This window comes from Engraulis encrasicolus, chromosome 5, assembly GCF_034702125.1.
Source record: "Engraulis encrasicolus isolate BLACKSEA-1 chromosome 5, IST_EnEncr_1.0, whole genome shotgun sequence".
In the NCBI taxonomy this organism is placed as follows: Eukaryota; Metazoa; Chordata; class Actinopteri; order Clupeiformes; family Engraulidae; genus Engraulis; species Engraulis encrasicolus.
The window spans coordinates 17,392,517-17,414,213 of record NC_085861.1 but is presented as its reverse complement, the minus strand read 5'-3'; positions in this window follow the sequence as shown (position 1 = coordinate 17,414,213).

Here is a 21,697-nt window from a genome sequence, read left to right as displayed (position 1 = left end):
GCTGAACTGAACATTCTCCAGTCTGGTCCCTCTCTACTTATGGTACAATGAGAGTGGCAGAGAACTTACCAAATACTTTCAGTGTTGTTTCTCCCACCATTTCTGCAGCACCAGTGGTGATAGTCAGGGTGTACTCCCCACTGTCATTGAAAGCCAGGTTACTGAGAACTATTGAAGCTGTGTGGTTGTCTACAGACAATCTGCCAGTATATTCAGGATATGGCCCTTTTTCATCACATACTGTGTTAGATTTAAAGGTCCAGATGAATCTACTTGGGGGTGTAGATTGAGGGTGGAGGAGTCTGAACTGCACACTCTCTTGTAAAGTTCCATTCAGGGGTCCGTACAGTGGGATCTCATTTTTACATATGCACAGACCTGAAGAGGCAGAAAAACAACAATGCACACTTATTTTGTAAAATTTCAAGTCCACAAAAGCAAAACTCTCTTAGGAACCTTAGAATGTGGTACATTCACTTACCAATGGCTGAGAGTAAGCACAGGGTAAGAGAGCGGTGCATATCCATCTAGCTAGTTGAGCCTCCTTGAAATACGTAAGCCAAGATTCAGATACAGATTCAGATTCAGATAAGAATGTGAATTAGCCCAAACAACGCTTTCTGCGAAACTGAGACGTGTGTTGTGGACTTGCTATAATAGTATGTTGAGGACTTGCTGAATAGTTGAAATGAATCACTAGATGCCAATAAAACTGGAATGCATTTTGCTGCTTAGACATAATACACATTTGAAAGGTTCAGCAAAATGAACAGTAATCCATTTTTATTGTCATCTTGTGACTCATTTCAACTATTCAGCAAGTCCTCAACATATTATTACAGCAAGTCCACAGCACACAGCTCAGTTTCGCAGTCAGGAATTGTCTTTTGGGCGATTGCACATTCTTATGCCATTTGACTATTCTGAAGTAGCCTAGAGTTCAGATTTTGTTTTTTTGACTAAATCTTGCATGTTTCAAGGCTCAACTAGCTAGATGGATATGCACTTCTCTCTTACCCTGTGCTTACTCTCAGTAGTTGGTAAGTGAATTTCATGTCACATTCTAAAGTTCAGAGGGTTGTCATTGACAAAATGTTTTGTGGACTTTTTACAAAATATGTGTGCATTGTTGTTTTTCTGCCTCTTCAGGTCTGTGCATATGTAAAAATGAGATCCCACTGTACGGACCCCTGAATGGAACTATACAAAAGATTGTGCAGTTCAGACTCCTCCACCCTCAATCTACACCCCCAAGTAGATTCATCTGGACCTTTAAATCTCACACAGTATGTGATGAACAAGGGCCATATCCTGACTATGCTGGCAGATTGTCTGTACACAAACACACAGCTTCAATAGTTCTTAGTAACCTGGCTTTCAATGACAGTGGGGAGTACAGTCTGACTATCACCAATGGTACTGCAGAAATGGTGGGAGAAACAACACTGACAGTATTTGGTAGGTAGCCTACTCTCTCTCTCTCTCTCTCTCTCTCTCTCTCTCTCTCTCTCTCTCTCTCTCTCTCTCTCTCTCTCTCTCTCCCTCTCTCTCTCTCTCTCTCTCTCTCTCTCTCTCTCTCTCTCTCTCTCTCATTGTACCATAAGTAGAGAGGGACCAGGCTGGAGAATGTTCAGTTCAGCCAGAGTGCAAAATACGCCTGTTGGGCACATAATAGTAAAACTCAGAGGTAAATTATCATCTTCAGCAAGCATTTCTATGCTGAGTAAGTTCGCTAGTAGGTATAGTTATTCCTGATAATTTACTTAACACATTATCATTTCCATTCTTTTCCATCCACCAGGTCTGATTTTTTTTTTTGACACTTTGAAAGTATGTTTTTACAGTATATCACGAAAGTGAATACACTCCTCACAGTTTTGCAGATTTTTGAGTATATCTTTTCATAGGAAAGCATTACAGAAATGTAACTTTGACACAATGATTAGTGACCTTTTAACAACATATTTAACCGCTTAAATTTCTTGTTCACTCAGAAAAAAACAAAATACAGCCATTAATGTTTGAACATGTACTCACAAAAGTGAGTACACCCCAGATTAAAATCCGGTAGGGGCTATGTTGGCTCGAATCGTCTCGAAATGAAACAAAATGAAAAGGGATGACAAGGGAGGTCATCAGTGTGCGTTTCAACCTTTCTTTGCATTGAACTTTTACATTTTGAGTCTGCATCTGGCTTAAATAGATTGGTGTGAGATTTGAATGCAATCCTATGGAGAATATCATGATCTGCTTCAGTAGGCACAGTGCATGTTGACATGCATGTTTCTTTTAGGTGTATTTCAGATTGCCAATGTTGACAGCATTCATGCATCCCCAAACCATGTCAGTCCCACTACCATGCTTGGCTTATGAGAGGATACACCTTTTTTTGTAAAACTCATGTGTTTACCACCACACATACTTGACACAAACTAAAGCAAATTTGTTTATCTTGGTCTCTTCAGACCACACGACATGGTTCCAGTGATCCATATCCTTGGTCTGAAGAGACCAAGATAAACAAATTTGCTTATCTTGGTCTCAAGACAGATGAACAGAATCTGCGGTGTACTCACTTTTGTGAGTACATGTTCAAACATTAATGGCTGTATTTTGTTTTTTTCTGAGTGAACAAGAAATTTAAGCGGTTAAATATGTTGTTAAAAGGTCACTAATCATTGTGTCAAAGTGAAATTTCTGTAATGCTTTCCTATGAAACGATATACTCAAAAATCTGCAAAACTGTGAGGGGTGTATTCACTTTCGTGATATACTGTAAATGTATGAAATATTTTACATAAAAGCATGTTCTTCCAAATAACGTTCCACCGCAGATTTTTTTTTTTCATTAAACTTGCCTTGTGTAAAAGGAAATGAAAATGCATGTTTGTGCTGTAAATCAACAAATAATGAGTGAAGACTTGAGGTCTACTACCAGGAATAAAATGCAGCTCCATGTCAGCAGCACAACAGTTATTTCGGTCTTGTATCCTTTTGACAGAAAGTGTATCTTATCCTGCCATTAAAATCTCTGGTAGTCCTGGTCCCCTGGTAGCGGGTAAAAGCTCTGTGAGCTTAACCTGTGAGGCCAAGGGCAACGTCACCACCACGAAGTGGATGAAGAATGAAGGAACTCTGTCTCCAGAACCAGACAGAGTCACCTTCAGTGAAGACAACAGAACATTGTCCATCAGCCCAGTAGAGAAAGAAGACACAGGAGCATATCAGTGCCAAGTCAGCAACCTCATCAGTGTTGCTCTCAGTGCCTTTCAGAACTTAAGCATTAACTGTGAGTATATCTGAAACATCAGCTTTGTATGTTTTGCCACTAGCAACTGTAAAAATGACCTGTACTGTACTGTTACAGATGGACCAGAGGTTGTTATTATTAAGGGAGAAGGAACAGTAGAGTTTGGCCATCAGATCCATTTGACCTGCTCTGCTGAGTCTGTTCCTGACTGCACCTACACCTGGATATTAAATGGGACACACAAGATAGGAACCGGACGCTCATACATTAAAGAGAGTGCTGTCTATGAAGACAGTGGTATCTACATCTGCACGGCTTCAAACAGCATCACTGCAGGAACAAGCAAGGGGGGTTATGAGCTATCTGTCAAAGGTAGGCTAATTATATACGAAAGATAGACGTAATGTACTGTATTAATGTCATTATGGTATGGTTCTTCAATTTCCTATGGTTATGACCATATGTAAACCTGACATTAAAATTGAAATAAATTAAGTATCCCTTGACAAGGTGCACACTGCAAAAACGTCTTCGCAAGTTATTTTTTTCTATTTCAAGTTTTAAAAAATCAATCTTAAGACAATAACACAATACCTCGTACTTTAGAATTAGAACTTGTAAAAGTGTAAAGAAATGTAGGCGTTTCTTGATTGGATTCAACTAGCTAGATGGATATGCACTGCTCTCTCACCCTGTGCATACTCTCAGTAGTTGGTATAGTGAATGTCATGTCACATTCTCAGAGGGTTTTCATTGACAAAATGTTTTGTGGACTTGACATTTTACAAAATATGTGTGCATTGTGTTGTTTTTGTTTTGTTTTGCTTATTCAGGTCTGTTCTCATGTCAAAATGAGATCCCACTGTACGGACCCCTGATCGGAGCTTTGCAAGAGAGTGTGCAGTTCAAACTCCTCCACCCACCATCTACACCCCCAAGTAGATTCAGCTGGACTTTTGAATCTCAGGCAGTATGTGATGAACAAGGGCCATATCCTGACTATGCTGACAGATTGTCTGTAGACAATCACACAGCTTCAATAGTTCTCAGTAACCTGACTTTAAATGACAGTGGGGAGTACTACCTGACTATCACCTATGGTACTGCAGAAATGGTGGGAGAAACAACACTGACAGTATTTGGTAGGTAGCCTACTCGCTCTCTCTCTCTCTCTCTCTCTCTCTGTCTCTCTCTCTCTCTCTCATTGTACCATAAGTAGAGAGGGACCAGAAATCAGACTGGAGAATGTTCAGTTCAATTGTTTGCTGAGCTGCGCTGTCATTTATCCAATCATCTCGCCCCCGACCCTTAAGCTTTTACGACTGCTCAAACCTAATCGGTATGCCTCGGAGTCTGCTTCCGCCAGTCGGTTGCTGATGACGTGCGGTTCACAGCTACTCGTGGGGTTGCAACAGAGTCCGCACCCACTTGATCCCACTCACCACGAAGCAGAAAGTAAGTCATGAAATTCTATGCATGTGCAGGTCAACACATCAGTAAGAAAATGATTATCTGCAGCGTAGCCATTATAAACTAGTTTTCATCGTGATTCCAACCATATGAGTCAGAGATATTATAGAAAGAGATACGTCATTCCAGTTATTTTCCAGTTTCCACTTTATGTCAGGTGAACGCCCATTTAGGAGACCTTCGGTTAGGAGTCTCCTTAGCGCTGTAGATGGCAGTAGCACACTTCTTGTGCAAACACCTCAAAAATAGAAGAAGGAGGGGACAACGCCCCCTTAGGAGACCCAACTTGAGCACACTCTTTTGCATTGTGTGGTCGTGTTTTCAATCCTCCTTATTACTCCACCCTCTTTGATATGAGCTGTGCGTCTTATTTCTGTGTGATCATTCATTTTTGGTCGCCCATGATCTTACTAATCTAAAATTGCAACCCTGAGGCATAGCCAAGATGGCCGCCGAGTGAAATGACTTACAGTATTCTAAATGACTTTGCCGACGGTCAGATACGAGCAGAACGCTCCCACAGTGCGACACAACAGGCATGTTTCCCGGGTCTGCCGATACCAAAGACGAGGAGGGGACATGCCCACCTGAGGTGAAGTTGAGAAGGCACTCAAGAGGGAATTGCAATGCCCTATCAATTTGTGCATGTGTAGTGTCAAATCGGGTCGTAGTCAGTCAAGTCAAGTTTTTATTGTCAATTTCTTTACATGCACTGGTCATACAAAGAATTTGAAATTGCGTTTCTTGCTCTCCCATGCAGACATAGACTAATCTAGGTAAGGACATAGACAGTATAGACATAGACAGTACTCATACATGGACATAAGACAGTATGGACATAGACATTGCTCATACAGACATTTAAAGTGCAAGACTGGACAACAGAAGACTTGTAGAGAACATACATTAAGAGGAGGTATTTTGTTGTGCTTTTTCTAAAAGTCCTTTATAGCGTTCTGACATAGTAATAGTAGCATTTGAAGAAAATAAATAATTAAAAAAGGTTTATTAAATACACCAGCAGCAGTGTGTGTGTGTGTGTGTGTGTGTGTGTGTGTGTGTGTGTGTGTGTGTGTGTGTGTGTGTGTGTGTGTGTGTGTGTGTGTGTGTGTTTAGTGCAGGTAGAAAGTGCGGTGTGCGTCTGTGTGTGTGTCTGTGTACCTGTGTATGTGTGTGTGTGTGTGTGTGTGTGAGTATGAGTTGTGTGTCAGTGTGTGTATGTTTGGGTTTAGTGCAGAAAGTGCGGTGTGCTTGTGTGTGTGTGTGTGTGTGTATGTATGTGTGTGTGTGTGTGTGTGTGCATGTGTATGTTTTGAGTTAGTGCAGGTTGAAAGTTCAGTCACAGATGTAGTAGTGCAGGTGGAATGTTCAGTCGCAGATATGGTGGTAGGGATGAGGGGGGGGAGCGTTGTCAGTGGCCTGGCTGGCTAGAGGCTGACAGTGAAGGGAGAGTGGGTTGAGTGTTCAGTATCTTGATTGCTTGATGCATCGTGCTGCTTGCAAGCCTGGTGGTACGGGAACGGAGGCGCCTGTACCTCTTTCCAGAGGGCAGGAGGCTGAACAGTTTGTGTGCAGGGTGGCTTGTGTCTTTGATGATCATCAGTGCTTTCCGGGTGAGGCGTGCGGTGTAAATGTCCTGCAGGGAGGGGAGTGGTACTCCAATGATCTTCTTCGCTGTGTTCACAACACGCTGGAGTGTCTTCCTGTTTTTCTCCGTGCAGCTTCTTCCCCACACTGTGATGCAGCTGGACACTACGCTCTCTATGGTTCCTCTGTAGAATGTTGTCATGATGGAGGGTGTAGCACTTGCCTTCTTTAGTTTGCGCAAGAAGTAGAGACGCTGATGGGCCTTCTTCGCCAGTGATGTAGTGTTGGTGGTCCAAGAGAGGTCGTCGCTGATGTGCACTCCAAGGAACTTGGTGCTGCTCACTCTCTCCACAGCATCACCATCGATGGTCAGTGGTGGCAGTTGTTTTTGGACCCTCTGAAAGTTGACAACAATCTCCTTGGTCTTGTTGACATTCAGCAGGAGGTTGTTGTCTTTGCACCATCTGGCCAGCAGGTCTACTTCTTCTCTGTAGCCCACCAGTGTTGTATCATCCGCAAACTTCACTAGATGGTTAGTGCTGTGGGTCGTTGTGCAGTCATGTGTCAGCAGCGTGAACAGCAGGGGGCTGAGAACACAACCTTGCGGAGCCCCCGTGCTCAGGGTCAGGGTGCTTGAGGTGTTATTCCCTACCCGTACTGCTTGTGGTCTCTGCATCAGGAAGTCCACCAGCAGCCAGTTGCAGAGGGAGGTGCTGAAACCTAGTTTGTCCAGTTTTCTGATGAGTTGTTGTGGTATTATGGTATTGAATGCTGAACTGAAGTCAATGAACAGCATTCTCACATATGAGTCTTTATTGTCCAAGTGGGTGAGGGCTGGATGGAGGGCAGAGCAGATTGCATCCTCCGTGGATCGCTTGGCTCGGTATGTGAACTGGTAGGGGTCCAGGGTGGGGGGTAGGGTGGCTTTGATGCGTGACAGGACTAGCCGTTCGAAGAACTTCATGATTATGGGTGTCAGTGCTACAGGACGGTAGTCATTGAAGCATGATGGTGATGATTTCTTCGGCACGGGTATGATGGTAGCAGCTTTGAAAAGTGATGGGATGACTGCTTACTCCAGAGAGATGTTAAAGATGTCTGTGAAGACATCCTTCAGCTCTTCTGCACAATCCTTCAACACTCGGCCAGGTATGTTGTCTGGGCCAGCTGCTTTGCGTGGGTTGATGGTGGCCAGTGTCCTCTTCACACTGGCAGAGGACAGGTACAGGGGTTGATCATGGGGGGGAGGGGGAGTTTTCTGTGGATGAGTGTCATTTTGTGCTTCAAAACGGGCAAAGAAACTGTTCAGGTCGTTTAGCAGAGAGGTGTTGTTGTCACAGCTTCGTCGTGCAGGCTTATAGTCCGTGATGGCCTGTATGCCCTGCCACAGGCTCTGTGCATCTCTGCTGTCTTTGAAGTGTGTTGTTATTTTGTCCGAGTATTCCTTTTTTGCTTTCCTGATGCCCTGGGACAGGTTTGCCCTTGCTGCTTTTAGGCCAGCTACGTCTCCTGCTCTGAAGGCTTTGTCTCTGGCCCTCAGCAGTCTGTGAACGTCTCCTGTGAACCATGGCTTCTGGTTGGCCCTGGTGGTGATGTGTTTTATTTCTGTAACATCATCAATGCATTTTGTGATGTAGGAGGTCACAGTGTCTGTGCACTCCTCAATGTCAATGTGGTTGATGTGGGTGGCAGCTGTTTTGAAAATGTCCCAATCTGTGGTTTCAAAGCAGTCTTGTAGTCGTGACACGGCCCCCTCTGGCCATTTTCTCACCTCCTTCAGAGCTGGTTTGGTGAGTTTTACCCTTTGTCTGTAGGCTGGCAGTAGCAGAATCGTTAGGTGGTCTGATAGGCCGATGTGGGGGATGGGCTTTGCCTTATATGCTCCTTGTTGTGGGGTATAAACAAAGTCCAGGGTGTTTTGTCCTCTTGTTGGGAAGTTAACATGTTGGTGAAATTTTGGAAGTACTGTTTTGAGATTTCCGTGGTTGAAATCTCCCATAACCACTGTGAAGGCATCTGGGTGTGCATCTTGTTGTTCACTGATTCCCCGATGCAGCTCGTTCAGTGCCTCGCTTCTGACGCTGTTGTTGTTGCTAGGAGCGAGGTAAACTGCGACCAGTAGAATGGCGGATATTTCTCTTGGTAAATAGAAGGGTCGGCACTTGATGATCATGAACTCCACTAGTGGAGAGCAGTGTCTCTGTACCACCGTAGCATTTTTGCACCAAGCATCATGTGTGTAAACACATATTCCTCCCCCTCGTTTTTTCTCTGCAAGGGCTCTTTCCGCTCGGTGGCACGTAAGTTGCTCCAGTTGTAAAGCCGAGTCGGGTATGCCGTCGTTCAGCCATGACTCTGTGAACACGGTCACACAGTCAAGTCAAGTCAAGTCAAGTCAAGTTTATTGTCAATTTCTTTACATGCACTGGTCATACAAAGAATTTGAAATTGCGTTTCTTGCTCTCCCATGCAGACATAGACTAATCTAGGTAAGGACATAGACAGTATAGACATAGACAGTATGGACGTAGACATTGCTCATACAGACATTTAAAGTGCAAGACTGGACAACAGAAGACTTGTAGAGAACATACATTAAGAGGAGGTATTTTGTTGTGCTTTTTCTAAAAGTCCTTTATAGCGTTCTGACATAGTAATAGTAGCATTTGAAGAAATAAATAATTAAAAAAGGTTTTTATTAAATACACCAGCAGCAGTATGTGTGTGTGTGTGTGTGTGTGTTTGTATGTGTTTTGTGTGCGTGTGCGTGTGTGTGTGTGTGTGTGTGTGTGTGTGTGTGTGTGTGTGTGTGTGTGTGTGTGTTTAGTGCAGGTAGAAAGTGCGGTGTGCGTCTGTGTGTGTGTACCTGTGTATGTATGTGTGTGTGTGTGTGTGTGTGTATGTGTGTGAGTATGAGTTGTGTGTCAGTGTGTGTATGTTTGGGTTTAGTGCAGAAAGTGCAGTGTGCTTGTGTGTGTGGATGGTGTGTGTGTGTGTGTGTGTGTGTGTGTGTGTGTGTGTGTGTGTGTGCATGTGTATGTTTTGAGTTAGTGCAGGTTGAAAGTTCAGTCACAGATGTAGTAGTGCAGGTGGAATGTTCAGTCGCAGATATGGTGGTGGGGATGAGGGGGGGGAGCGTTGTCAGTGGCCTGGCTGGCTAGAGGCTGACAGTGAAGGGAGAGTGGGTTGAGTGTTCAGTATCTTGATTGCTTGATGCATCGTGCTGCTTGCAAGCCTGGTGGTACGGGAACGGAGGCGCCTGTACCTCTTTCCAGAGGGCAGGAGGCTGAACAGTTTGTGTGCAGGGTGGCTTGTGTCTTTGATGATCATCAGTGCTTTCCGGGTGAGGCGTGCGGTGTAAATGTCCTGCAGGGAGGGGAGTGGTACTCCAATGATCTTCTTCGCTGTGTTCACAACACGCTGGAGTGTCTTCCTGTTTTTCTCCATGCAGCTTCCTCCCCACACTGTGATGCAGCTGGACACGACGCATGCACACAGCAGTTCCTCACAGTTTTGTTCGCTGATCTTAGTAGCCGTATGTCATCCATCTTATTGTCCATAGATCTTACGTTTGCCAAGAGAATTGATGGTATTGCTGGACGAGTTGGGTTGGCTGCAAGCCGTGTTTCGACGCCACCTCGTTTGCCTCTCTTCCTAATTCTGGAGCACCGCTTTCGCCGTCTCCATGTAGGCGAGGCAGACGGGTCCGATGTATGCCGCCGTAGTATCCCCAGTTCTTCCAGTGTCTCTGTTGGTATATCCAATACATCGCTTAAGTTGTCCATTCTTATCTGCAACAGCTGTTGCCGACTGTACGTGCGTTCCGACATAGTTTCCAACTATAGACATTTCGAAAGACACATTTTAACACAAATAAACACTGCGAGTTGGGAGAGCAAGGAGTCGCTGCAACTACGTGCGCCACGTCCGGAAGATGTAATAGTAATGTACTGCTTTAAAGGGGTATGCCACTATTTTGGGGCTCAGTACTGTTAAAATCCCTGCCCTAGGTTTAGTAAGGAGGAAATTGGTCCTAATTTTCACATCTGTGCCTGTCTTTGTTTTAGACTCCCTCTGGAAGGTGAAATGTAGCTAAGCTAGCGAGATTCAATGTAAACACGTAGCACCACCCACTACACATGATATGAGAAACATTTTTTTACTCCTAATTGACTCGCGATGCACGCTTGTTTATACCGAGTACACATAACAAAAAAAGGTCTCCTAATTGCCGTCTTGGCTGTTGGGATTGTTGGGACTGTTTTTTGCTGACCGCGAGCCGTGCGGAGTTTTACATGCTGGATACTGCTGCTCCACAACAGCGAGCTGGACTGACAAGGAAGTTGAATCAGCTGCTCACGTTTGAATAAATGTAGGCCTATATACATTTATATTTATTATTTATTTATGCAGTGTTACCATGTAAACCGTATGACAGTAGGAGGCAATTGACCATGCAAAGATATTATGTGACCCAGCACAATTCGACAAACTAAAAAATAAAGTATGTGGCTGGCATGTTTGACATTGCCACACCGATTCTGCAGCTGCATCCAAACTACCTCTTGGCTGAACCGAACACCACCAGAAGTTAGCACGGAGAACATCACAAATTACTACTGCTCCACTAGCTGACGAGCTGCTGTCAACAAGGAAGTTGAATCAGCTGTCAGAGCTAGAATACACTGCTCCCGTTGCTCAAGTTCGAATAAGTACAGTATGCCAATGTAAATACAGTAGTCTAGATTAGGGGTGGGCGATATGGCCAAAAATGTATACCTCGGTATAATTTTAGTCACGGTATGTATCACGGTATATATCACGGTATTGTACATTTGTTTAAAATTGAAGCGTTGCAAAATGACAAAAAAACACATTTTTTTTAACCTTTTTGCATTTGATTTTTGGAAATGACACAATGTCCTTTCATATATGTGTGAATTCTTGCCATTAGGCCTACATTTTTTTAAAAACAAGCAAAAACTAGCCTATGTAAAATGCATTTTGCAATGCAATGCTGCCCAATAGAACACTGTCAATTTCACCAAGTGTCGAAGGGGTTAAACTAGGGTAGAGAGGGGGAAAAGGGAGGGGTGTCAAACTGAACACATTGAGAGTAAATAGTACTGAACGTGGATTGTATCAACTACATCGTTCATTGCAACTTTTTTCTATTTCTGGAGTTGTTTATGGTAATTTTGAAATGTGTGCTTGCATCTGTGATTATGCCAAGCATAATGGTTTAAGCTGTCATTGTTAAAGTTAAGAAAAACGAACTTTCACATGAGGCAGTTAGCAATGCATTGCAGAACTAATGCATTTGAATGGCAATGGCAGCTTTCACTGCACCAGCGGTTAGCGTGCTAACGTTAGCAAAATCGCTAATGCCACATTTTAAACAGTGAACGGTCATTTTAGTTACTAACACCCAGTCAGATATGATGAATGATATTATCTCAACTGGAAATAGTAACATACAGCTGTTACTACTGGCGCAATGTGTTAAATGTAAGGCAACCAATGTTAGCACATTAAGCACATTTATTTTGTCAGACACCAGCATAGACATGAATGACTTGGGCTGTTAGCTAGCTAGCTTGCATATCGTGCCCAGTAAATTGTGGAGTCCAGAATCGAAATGTGTTGCCATCACATACCATTTCAAACAATAGTTCACTACACTAACCATACATTTTACACTTGAAGCTTATTCAAAGGAAATGATTGTGCTGTTTCTCTACAACCACATTGCTACAACTTGAGGCAGACAGTCAGTCGGGTGGATGTTCAAAACGTTGTCTATACTGCCATCTGCAGGATGCAATGCGCTATATCACGGTAGAACGGTATGGCCAAAATCCATACCTTGGTGGAAAAAATACCTTTTACGATAGTATACCGTCCATACCGCCCACCCCTAGTCTAGATCCATGTATAGATTTTGTGTCCCACCATAGCACAACTTCGAAAAGAGCTGCGAGACGAGCGCAGCTATTGAAGTCATTCTTATTGCGGCTCGTGGCAGTAGGCAGCTTTCAGTAGTCATACTCTGCGCTTAAAATGAATAGCCCAGCTTTCCAGATTGTCAGCTATGAAAGCTATGGCCAAATTATTATTCTGTTCTCTGACTCAACAGAACAACAGGGAAGAGGGGGACAACACAACGTCTTTCTTGGGTTAGGCTACTGTTCAGACATGATACGACACATTGACTACTGCAATCGAGGGAAATGTACACGGTATGCTAACCAAAACAGCTGTGTGATAATAGCCACAATACTTACGGTCTGAGGCTTGTAAACGGAACAACGGTGTCCTTCAACTTTCGAGTTGATCCCGCAGAAAAGAGCATGTGAAATGTGTAATAAACAATGAATCACATCCACAATCAGTGTAATTCCTCTTCAATAATCTCCGGAAGATATGGCCCATCTTGATACAAGCCTCAAAGCAGCCACAATCGTAATGCAGTAAACTCCCGATCGAAGGTGGCTCATCTTGATACATGTCAGCTCAGACAAACAACATCTCCTTGTTAGCCTTGCCTAATTGTAAATCTCGCAGGATCGCTCTCCATGCTAACTTCTGGTGGCCGGTTCAGCCAAGAGGGGTAGTATTTTGGTCCAGAATCATTGTCTCAATGTCAGACATGCCAGCCCTTATTTTTCAGTTAGTTGAATTGTGCTGGTTCACATAAAAGTCTTTGCATGGTTGCATGTAATTTCCTCCTACTGTTATACGGTTTTCATGGGCATACTAGATAAATAATAAAGATAAATGTATTAATACATTTAAACGTGAGCAGCTGATTCAACTTCCTCGTCAGCCCAGCTCGTCAGCTGTTGTGGAGCAGCAGTAATTCGGCATGTAAAAGTCCGCACGGCTGCGGTCAGCAAAAAATAGTCCCAACAATCCCAACTGCCAAGACGGCAATTAGGAGACCTTTTTTTGTTATGTGTACTCGGTATAAACAAGCGTGTATCGCGAGTCAATTAGGAGTAAAAAAAAATGTTTCTCAAATCATGTGTAGTGGGTGGTGCTACGTGTTTACATTGACTCTCGCTAGCTTAGCTACATTTCGCCTTCCAGAGGGAGTCTAAAACAAAGACAGCCACTGATGTGAAAAATAGGACCAATTTCCTCCTTACTAAACCTAGGGCAGGGATTTTAACAGTACTGAGCCCCAAAATAGTGGCATACCCCTTTAACGGTGCAATTAAAGCCGGGCTTACACTCTACGAGTTTTAGACCAATTTTGCCACGATTTGTCACTCAAACGACTTTTTAGGAGTTGGGCCGATTTTTTGCTCAATCGCAGGTTAATCGTGAGTTTCGCATCATGTAGTGTGCATAAGGCAACGACAAGCGATTTCACCTCACAATCGTGCAATCATAGCGTCCCTCGTGAGTAAATCGCACAGTTAAAGCAGTGCTCTGACCCGATTTGACACTAAAAATGCACAAATTGACAGGACAGCGCGATTCGCTCTTGAGTGCGTCCTCATCTTCACCTCAGGTGCATACAGTCTGTTCCCTCCTCTGCAGACCCGGGAAATATGCCTCTCGTGTCGCACAGTGGGAGCATTCTGGTCGCATTCAACTGTCGGCTCGTATAGTGTGAGGACTTGAGTCGTGAGATGTGAACTTTTTAAATCGTTAAATTGCCAAGTGCAGTGTGAGAAGGAGCTCAATACCCACTATTGAAAATATCGCACAGTGTTTGCCCGCCTTTATTCACGAAGGACGACCAAGATTTCAAACGGTTTTGATTATCTTGCGACCCTACGATTGCACAATCTTGAGGTGAAATGACTTGCCGTTACCCCATGTACACTTCACGACGCGAGACTCGCGATTGACCTCCGATTGAGCAAGAAATCGTCCCGAAAAGTTGTGCGAGGGACAAATTGTGGCAAAATTGGGGTAAAAGTCGCACAGTGTAAGATCGGCTTAAGTTAGATAGTAGCTATAGTTATTCCTGATCATTTAATCGATACATTATCATTTCTGTTCTTTTCCTCACTAGTTCTGATCTTAACATGGAACTTTTTTGACACTTTGGAATGTTTTTAAATGTATGAAATATTTGCCATAAACACATGTTCTCCCAAATAACGCTATACCACTGCATAGATTTTGTTTATTTTTTTCTTTAAACTTGCCTAAAATGGAATGAAAATGCATTTTTATGCCGTAAATCAACAAGGTAATGAGTGAAGACTTAAGGTCTACTACCAGAAATAAAATGCAGTTCTATGTGTTCCGTTTTTGTCTCCTTTTTACAGAAAGGGTATCTGATCCAGCCATTACGATCTCTGGTAGTCCTCCTGGTCCCCTGGTAGCAGGTAAAAGTTCTGTGACCTTAACCTGTGAGGCCAAGGGCAACATCACCACCAGGAATTGGATGAAGAATGGAGGAACTCTGTCTCCAGAACCAGACAGAGTCACCTTCAGTGAAGACAACAGAACAGTGTCCATCAGTCCAGTAGAGAAAGAAGACACAGGAGCATATCAGTGCCAAGTCAGCAACCCCATCAGTGTCGCTCTCAGTGCCTTTCAAAACGTTCCCATTAACTGTGAGTATATCTATAAAATCAGTATGAATTGCCACTGGCAACTACTGTATGTAGGATCTACTGTAATGATTATCTCTAATAATGACCTGTATGGTTGCAGATGGACCAGAGGTTGTTGTCATTAAGGGAGAAGGAACAGTAGAGTTTGGCCATCAGATCCATTTGACCTGCTCTGCTGAGTCTGTTCCTGGCTGCACCTACACCTGGACATTAAATGGGACACACATAGGAACCGGACCCTCGTACATTAAAGAGAGTGCTGTCTATGAAGACAGTGGAATCTACTTCTGTGCTGCGTCAAACAGCATCACTACAGAAACAATCGAGGGGGGTCGTGAGCTATTTGTGAAAGGTAATTTTATACAGAAGATAGACCTCTTGATCTACTGTATATATCTCAGCTTGGCATTATTCTTCTCATTTTAGTGTGGTGATGACTATTAAATGTCTTAAAGGACTTAAAACAGAAAGTTGACATAAATGAAGACCTGGCAAGGTGCATATTGCAAAAATGTCTTAGTAATTTTGCTAATTTCACACCAATTTTAAAATCAAACTGTTACACCATGACTTGTTTTTGCCAGTAAGGGAGACCATTGTCTTGCTCCTGTTCTTACAGTACCAGGGCCCATTGATGGAGGCAGTGGCCTGTCTGCAGGGGGCATAGTTGGCATAGTAACAGGAGTGCTCCTAATACTGGCAGTACTGTAGGTGGGGGAGCAGGAGTCTACATACGTATGCATGAAATGTATGGAGTAAAACGAAGAATTGGATCATTAAAAGGTAACACTGAGTCAGTATGCTTACGAAGGAGTGATCTAACCCAAGCTAACCTATAGCTTATTGCAAGTTGAATTGAAAACACTGTACAAGGGTAAAGGCCAAAGCTCAAAGGCAGCAGGCAGTATAACAAAAATCTTAACAACGTGCGTAATGACAAGCTGTTATGCTCTGTTTATGCTCTTATCTTTTATTGTTGCCATTTTTGCAGTCACATGAAGTTATTTCCACAGGTAATAGCAGTTCCAGGCAGGCATAATAAGTCCATATGAATGTTAAGATAAATGTTATGATAAAAGGACCAATAGGTTTAATTTGTTCTTCTAAATCCTACACACTACAACTCTAATTTTACTTCTAGTTTTACCCTCCTGTAAATCGATTCAATCAGCGTGTGTATGCGAACATACACATGAAATGAGCAAAGGAAGCAGATACACACATAAAAAAAGTATATTTCTTCTTTGATGTCCTAATAGACCCTTTTTAAAATGAGCTGTAAAGTGACCATGTAGGCCTATATGAAAATGAAGGGTTTCGTTGCAAAACGGTGTTTCCACCATTTTGACTTTTGCATTTCATTATTGGAAATGACTGTTCAAGGAGTGAATTCTTGCTACCGTATTCAAATATTTTGAGAACAAACTTTTTAAACCTATATAAAATGGGGTTTTTTTGCAATACGAATGGAATGGAATGGAGGTACATCGTTTTGCAATAAAATCTTCAAATACACTGAAAGCCTCAAATTCACGTACAAACGACAAGCGCAAAGACACTACACTGCCCTCTCTGATAAGGCATGCACCTCTACAGCTACAATGTGCTAGCCAGGCTGTGTCCTCCTAGTAACACTTTCAGCGTTGCAACTAGTCAGATCAAGACCAATGCAAGTACTTTCTGAGCTCCTGCAAATACCGGAACTCCTCCCACTTTGTCGATAAGCAAACAGCCATAAGCAAACCAAGGGAGGCAGGTTAACCGTGCCGTTTGGGAAACGTTAATTGTTGCTCTTGGTCAGACCAAGTCTCGAAGAGATTTGAACGTCGATGATAATCAGGCTAACAATGTGCAGTATCTCTTCACTGATACACTGATACAACTAGAGTAACCTTAAATTGTTTCCTGTTTTTCTTGATCCTTAATCTTCTAGGTTTGAGCTTGAAATGGAGAAGCCAAATGCAGCCTCAAGTGACTTCTTTGTACCTCAACATCAGGGACACAAGTTTACTTTTAACCTATTGAATTGAAATGAATCTGTAAAATATAATGTGAAATGAATCTGTAGAATTATTGTCATATTGTACTGTATTATAGTCATGTAGACTAACACTGTCTTAAGTATGAGCCTCTGTCTCCTTGTGGGATTTATACAGTGCCCACACTGTAATGGAGATTTGAAAATCAGGATTTTATATTCAATGGATAAAGTCAGTGATACCTGCAATTTCCTTGTTACTGTAAGAAATTGTGTCACCTTGTTAAGACAAGAAAATTAATTTTAAGAAATTTTGTAGATCATTAACACATTTGGAAAGTTCCTCTTAACCCTTCCTTTACTTCACAAACCAATAAAAAACGTCTTGCTTATGTAAACAAATGTGCGATGTTGAAAACAAAAACCATCAGTTTACTCTATCGTCTGTAATCCATTCATGTCGTTAAGTAAACCTGAAACGTTGACAGCATGTCTTCAAAAAATTGTGAAACTGAACACAATGATTTACCACCCTCCATCTGCAGCAGTACAATAAGGAACGTGAGGATGGTGAATTGGTTAGCTCACTGATTCTTGTAAGTGTGGCAAAAACATGTTTGGCAAGGCTGCAGCGAGCAGTCCAGGGGCTGGCGGAAGAGGCTGAGAAAGCTAGCTTCTGGTTGTGGGTAAGGAGGAAGGATGGCAAATGGGGTCAGACACCCCAGTAGGGTCAGGTGCAGGGAGTGGTAGGGAGACGTCCCTGACAAGCCACTTGCACACCCCATTGTCACTGGTAGTCAGGACATGCAGTGTGATTGCAGCTGTGGCTCAGTTACCAGTGAGCCTAAACTGGTATTCAGGAATTATGATCACTTCTTCAACAATGGTAGCCTACCACATCTGACCCAAAACTCCAGGTGAATGTATCAGGTGCTGTAGATGGTGCGTTCATGAGTCTGAACTCCACACTCCCTCCTACAGTACAGCTTTATTTTGAGACCAAAAGCATAGGCACATAGACATTGTATGAGAAAACTGCAGCAGTGTGCACTCCATATTGTCTTTAAAGTACCAGTCCTTCATGACTTGTAACACAATGGAATATGACTAACTGCTCAATTTTGACATTTTCACTCAGTGGTGTATGCTACTCACTTAGTTGCCAGGGGACATTAAAGGCTGTCTATTGAATTCTTTTGAGGGCACACTTAATGTAGTATACACACAGAGTACATTTCATTGTATATGCAGGATATAGTACATATCCTGCAACCATGGGAGCAACCGTGGCCTAGTGGTTAAGAAGATGAACTTAAATTCACAGGGTTGCAGGATCAAATCCCACCCTTTCACTCCCTATCTCGCGACATGGCTGAGGTGCTATTCAGCAAGGCACCATAACCCCACACAGCTCCAGGGACTGTAACCAATACCCTGAACTAAAAAAAGACTGTCATTCGCTTTGGATGAAAAAGCATCAGCTAAGTGTAATGTAATGTATGGCAAAACTGCCATTTGTACAGATCTGGAATTGGTGTCACACACCAGTTGAGAGTAACAACAGGCGAAGACAGAGCTGCAGATTCATTCAGCTGCTTTGGCTCCTAATCACTACGTCTGGGTATCCTGATTCAACACAACAGCCAGATCCTCATTTTACCTCAAACTAATGAATAAAAAACATCCTGTCGATTTGATCTTATCTAGACTTATAACTAATAGCAAAACCTTATGTTGTGTTATGTTTTGCTGTGATAGGCGACAGTGTCACTGGGAACTGAATTGCTGACCTACTGAATTGGGTTGATCAATAGCAAGAAGTGCATAGGTTTTGCACTGCCCCCTTGTGCTTAATAAGTTACCACATGAGATAGACGTGGGATCCAATTCAATATGGAATATGTGTTAACGTTGCAAGACGTCATTAGAAGTTTAATTCAATAAATCACAAAAGTGGTTTTCAAAGGACATCTTCTCATTTCAAGTTGGAAACTTGAATGGGGAAAAGTCCCCCAAAATCTGTGCCTGATATAACTTGGTTCTCACGCGATGGTTGCTACCAACCACGAAGTTGAGCGGAAATGCACGAAGGGTCTGTGTGAGAGCCAGGCTATTGGGCCTACCTATAGGCTGACAGCGGGGAAACGTAATTGTTCTCTCCTCGGGTGTCAGCGAGGCACGAGGCCTCTAGCACAAGGCAAGGATGGGAGATTAGATAATGAGATGGTCCCATACACTTTTGGCTGTTAGGCTAATACGGTCAGTGATTTTCTCGTCTAAAAAAGACATTAAGCAGCATAATGAAGAACTTGTTTAATGTTTGAGTACAAAAATATTCCGTGAAATGTATACATCCATTCTTTATATGGACTGTTATTCACAATGTACCATACTGTAGTACTATATACGTTCATTGACTGTAACCAGTCTTTTCCACCAGATGGAACCATTGTCATACATTTTCACAGAGCACAGGAGGCGACATTATTGTAAAACATGTACATTACAAGACAGCCAAGACCTACATACTAGAATAACAGTAGTCAGACACTTTTAATTCTTCACTTAAAAGTTTAATAAATTCTCACATTATAGTAGGCTACACACAGTAGTCAAGTCAAGTCACGTGTACTTTATTGTCAAAAATCTATGTAACAGGGTTAGCACAGAAGTTTGAAATTGTGTTAGACCAGTAGCCTACACCTGTACTTAAAATTCACAAGTGAAAACATCTGTGCACTGCCAAGCACAAACTTACAGTAAGCGAGAAGTGCATGATCAAACACTATAGCTTAGTACATTTCCACCCTGTTAATGATCCATAAAACTTCTGATTGGAACTGAATGAATGGATGAATGAATATGCACTCTCATACAATGCATAAAACTGAAACTGGATTTAAAAGAACACATACTCTCATGTTATTACAGCACACAAAGACTTTTTAAACACATTGTAGATGTGACAGCGTTTGTCCATGCATAGGCCTACTGTATGTGGAAACTGCAGACAGATGGTAGTTAATATTCAATCTGGACTCTCACTCTTGCTTATTGCCCTTTACTGGCACTCCATTCCTGCACTTACTTCCTGCTTTGAAGGAACAGGAAGCATAACACCAGCTAAAGAAGCAATGACACTTAATCTGCAAGAATATCCTCTTATTCTCTGTCCTGTTCAAGGGCATTAGCTCATGTATACATATCTCACAGAGAGTGGTAAATTCATTTTAATTTTAGAACTTTTAAAAACTTTTGATCTCTTTCTCCACAACATGCATTGTTTGATAAATTCCCTTTCACTAGTCCCCCACCCTGAAAGTGCATAATATGTTGGCTTTGTAGTGGGCCTTGATCCCTAAATGTCTATGACAACTCAACATGCAGAATATTTTGGCCACTAGGTGGGTGTGTCTTAACTAGGCTACAGTTTGAATCGAGATTTGAAAGTCGATGATAATCAGGTGAGGTTTATCTAGTTCACTAGGCTAACAGTACAGTACTCGAGTGCTTTTACTGTGAGGGGAATGGTGAGTGACCTGTCATCTGACTGTCAATAATTGTTGTAAAATCTCATTGTGTGTGTGTGTGTGCGTGCGTGCGTGCAAGTGTGCATGCGTGCGTGTGTGTGCATTCAATATCTCACTCATACATAGTACAGTTTAAGCAGTAAATGTACAGGACATATCAGGCATGCTGTGTTTACACTGGGCAGCTATGATATGGTCGTAGCGTACAATTCCTCATCCTGCTGTGCTGGTTCACGCTGAGAGATCAAAAACACATGTATTATTTAGCACCATTGAAAAGAAACACTTTACGGACAGATTGCAGATTGTGGTGAAGATGAAATATCAAGAATGTAATGGTTTGACATTTTTTAGCATGTTCATAAATGTATAATGATGGATAGAACTAACAAACAAACATCAATTGGAAACACACATTTGTAGTGTTTGATCCCTTGCTGATATTGTTGGTTTACCCACTGATTAAGACCTGGGCCCCATTTCCCAAAGCGCCTTAAGTAGTACTTAACGCTACGTGCTACTTAAGTTCACACGTAACACCATCGTAGAGATCGCGGAGTGTTTCCCAAAGCCAACTGAGCAAAGAACCATCGCATGTCGACATGTAACTCTAAGAGAAATCTATGAGTGGTCTGGAGTAGTCTTAAGGCGCTAAGATTGATCGTAGCGGCATGGCACAGTGGAGACACTCACAGGATACTGTTTTACACACACACACACACACACACACACACACACACACACACACACACACACACACACACACACACACACAGCGGAGCGGCCCACACACTAGCACACCCACACTGAAAACACACACAAACACACACACACACACGCACACACATACACACACACACACACACACACACACACACACACACACACACACAGTGGAGTCACCCACAACGCAACACCGAGCACACAATGAGACACTTAACCCTTTAATGCATAAGCCATTGGACTCACACTAACGCATAACATGGGTCTAAATAGACCCGCATTCATTTCCAATGTATTTCTGAGCATTAATCATGTATTCTCTCACACAACTTCTAAAACCAATACATTTTATCCCATAATTCTTCTAAAAGTAATTACATATGTGGTCCTTAAGTCAAAAAAGTATTTTTTAAAATGTTTTTATATTTTTATTTTACAAATAAACATGAATTTGGAATTAAATCACTAATTTCTAGACGTGGATCGAAAATGGCCCGCATTCATTTCTAATGGAAGTCTAAATCTTTCACTATAATAACTTCCACAATTAATGTATTTTAATAGCTAATGGATTAAAAGTTGT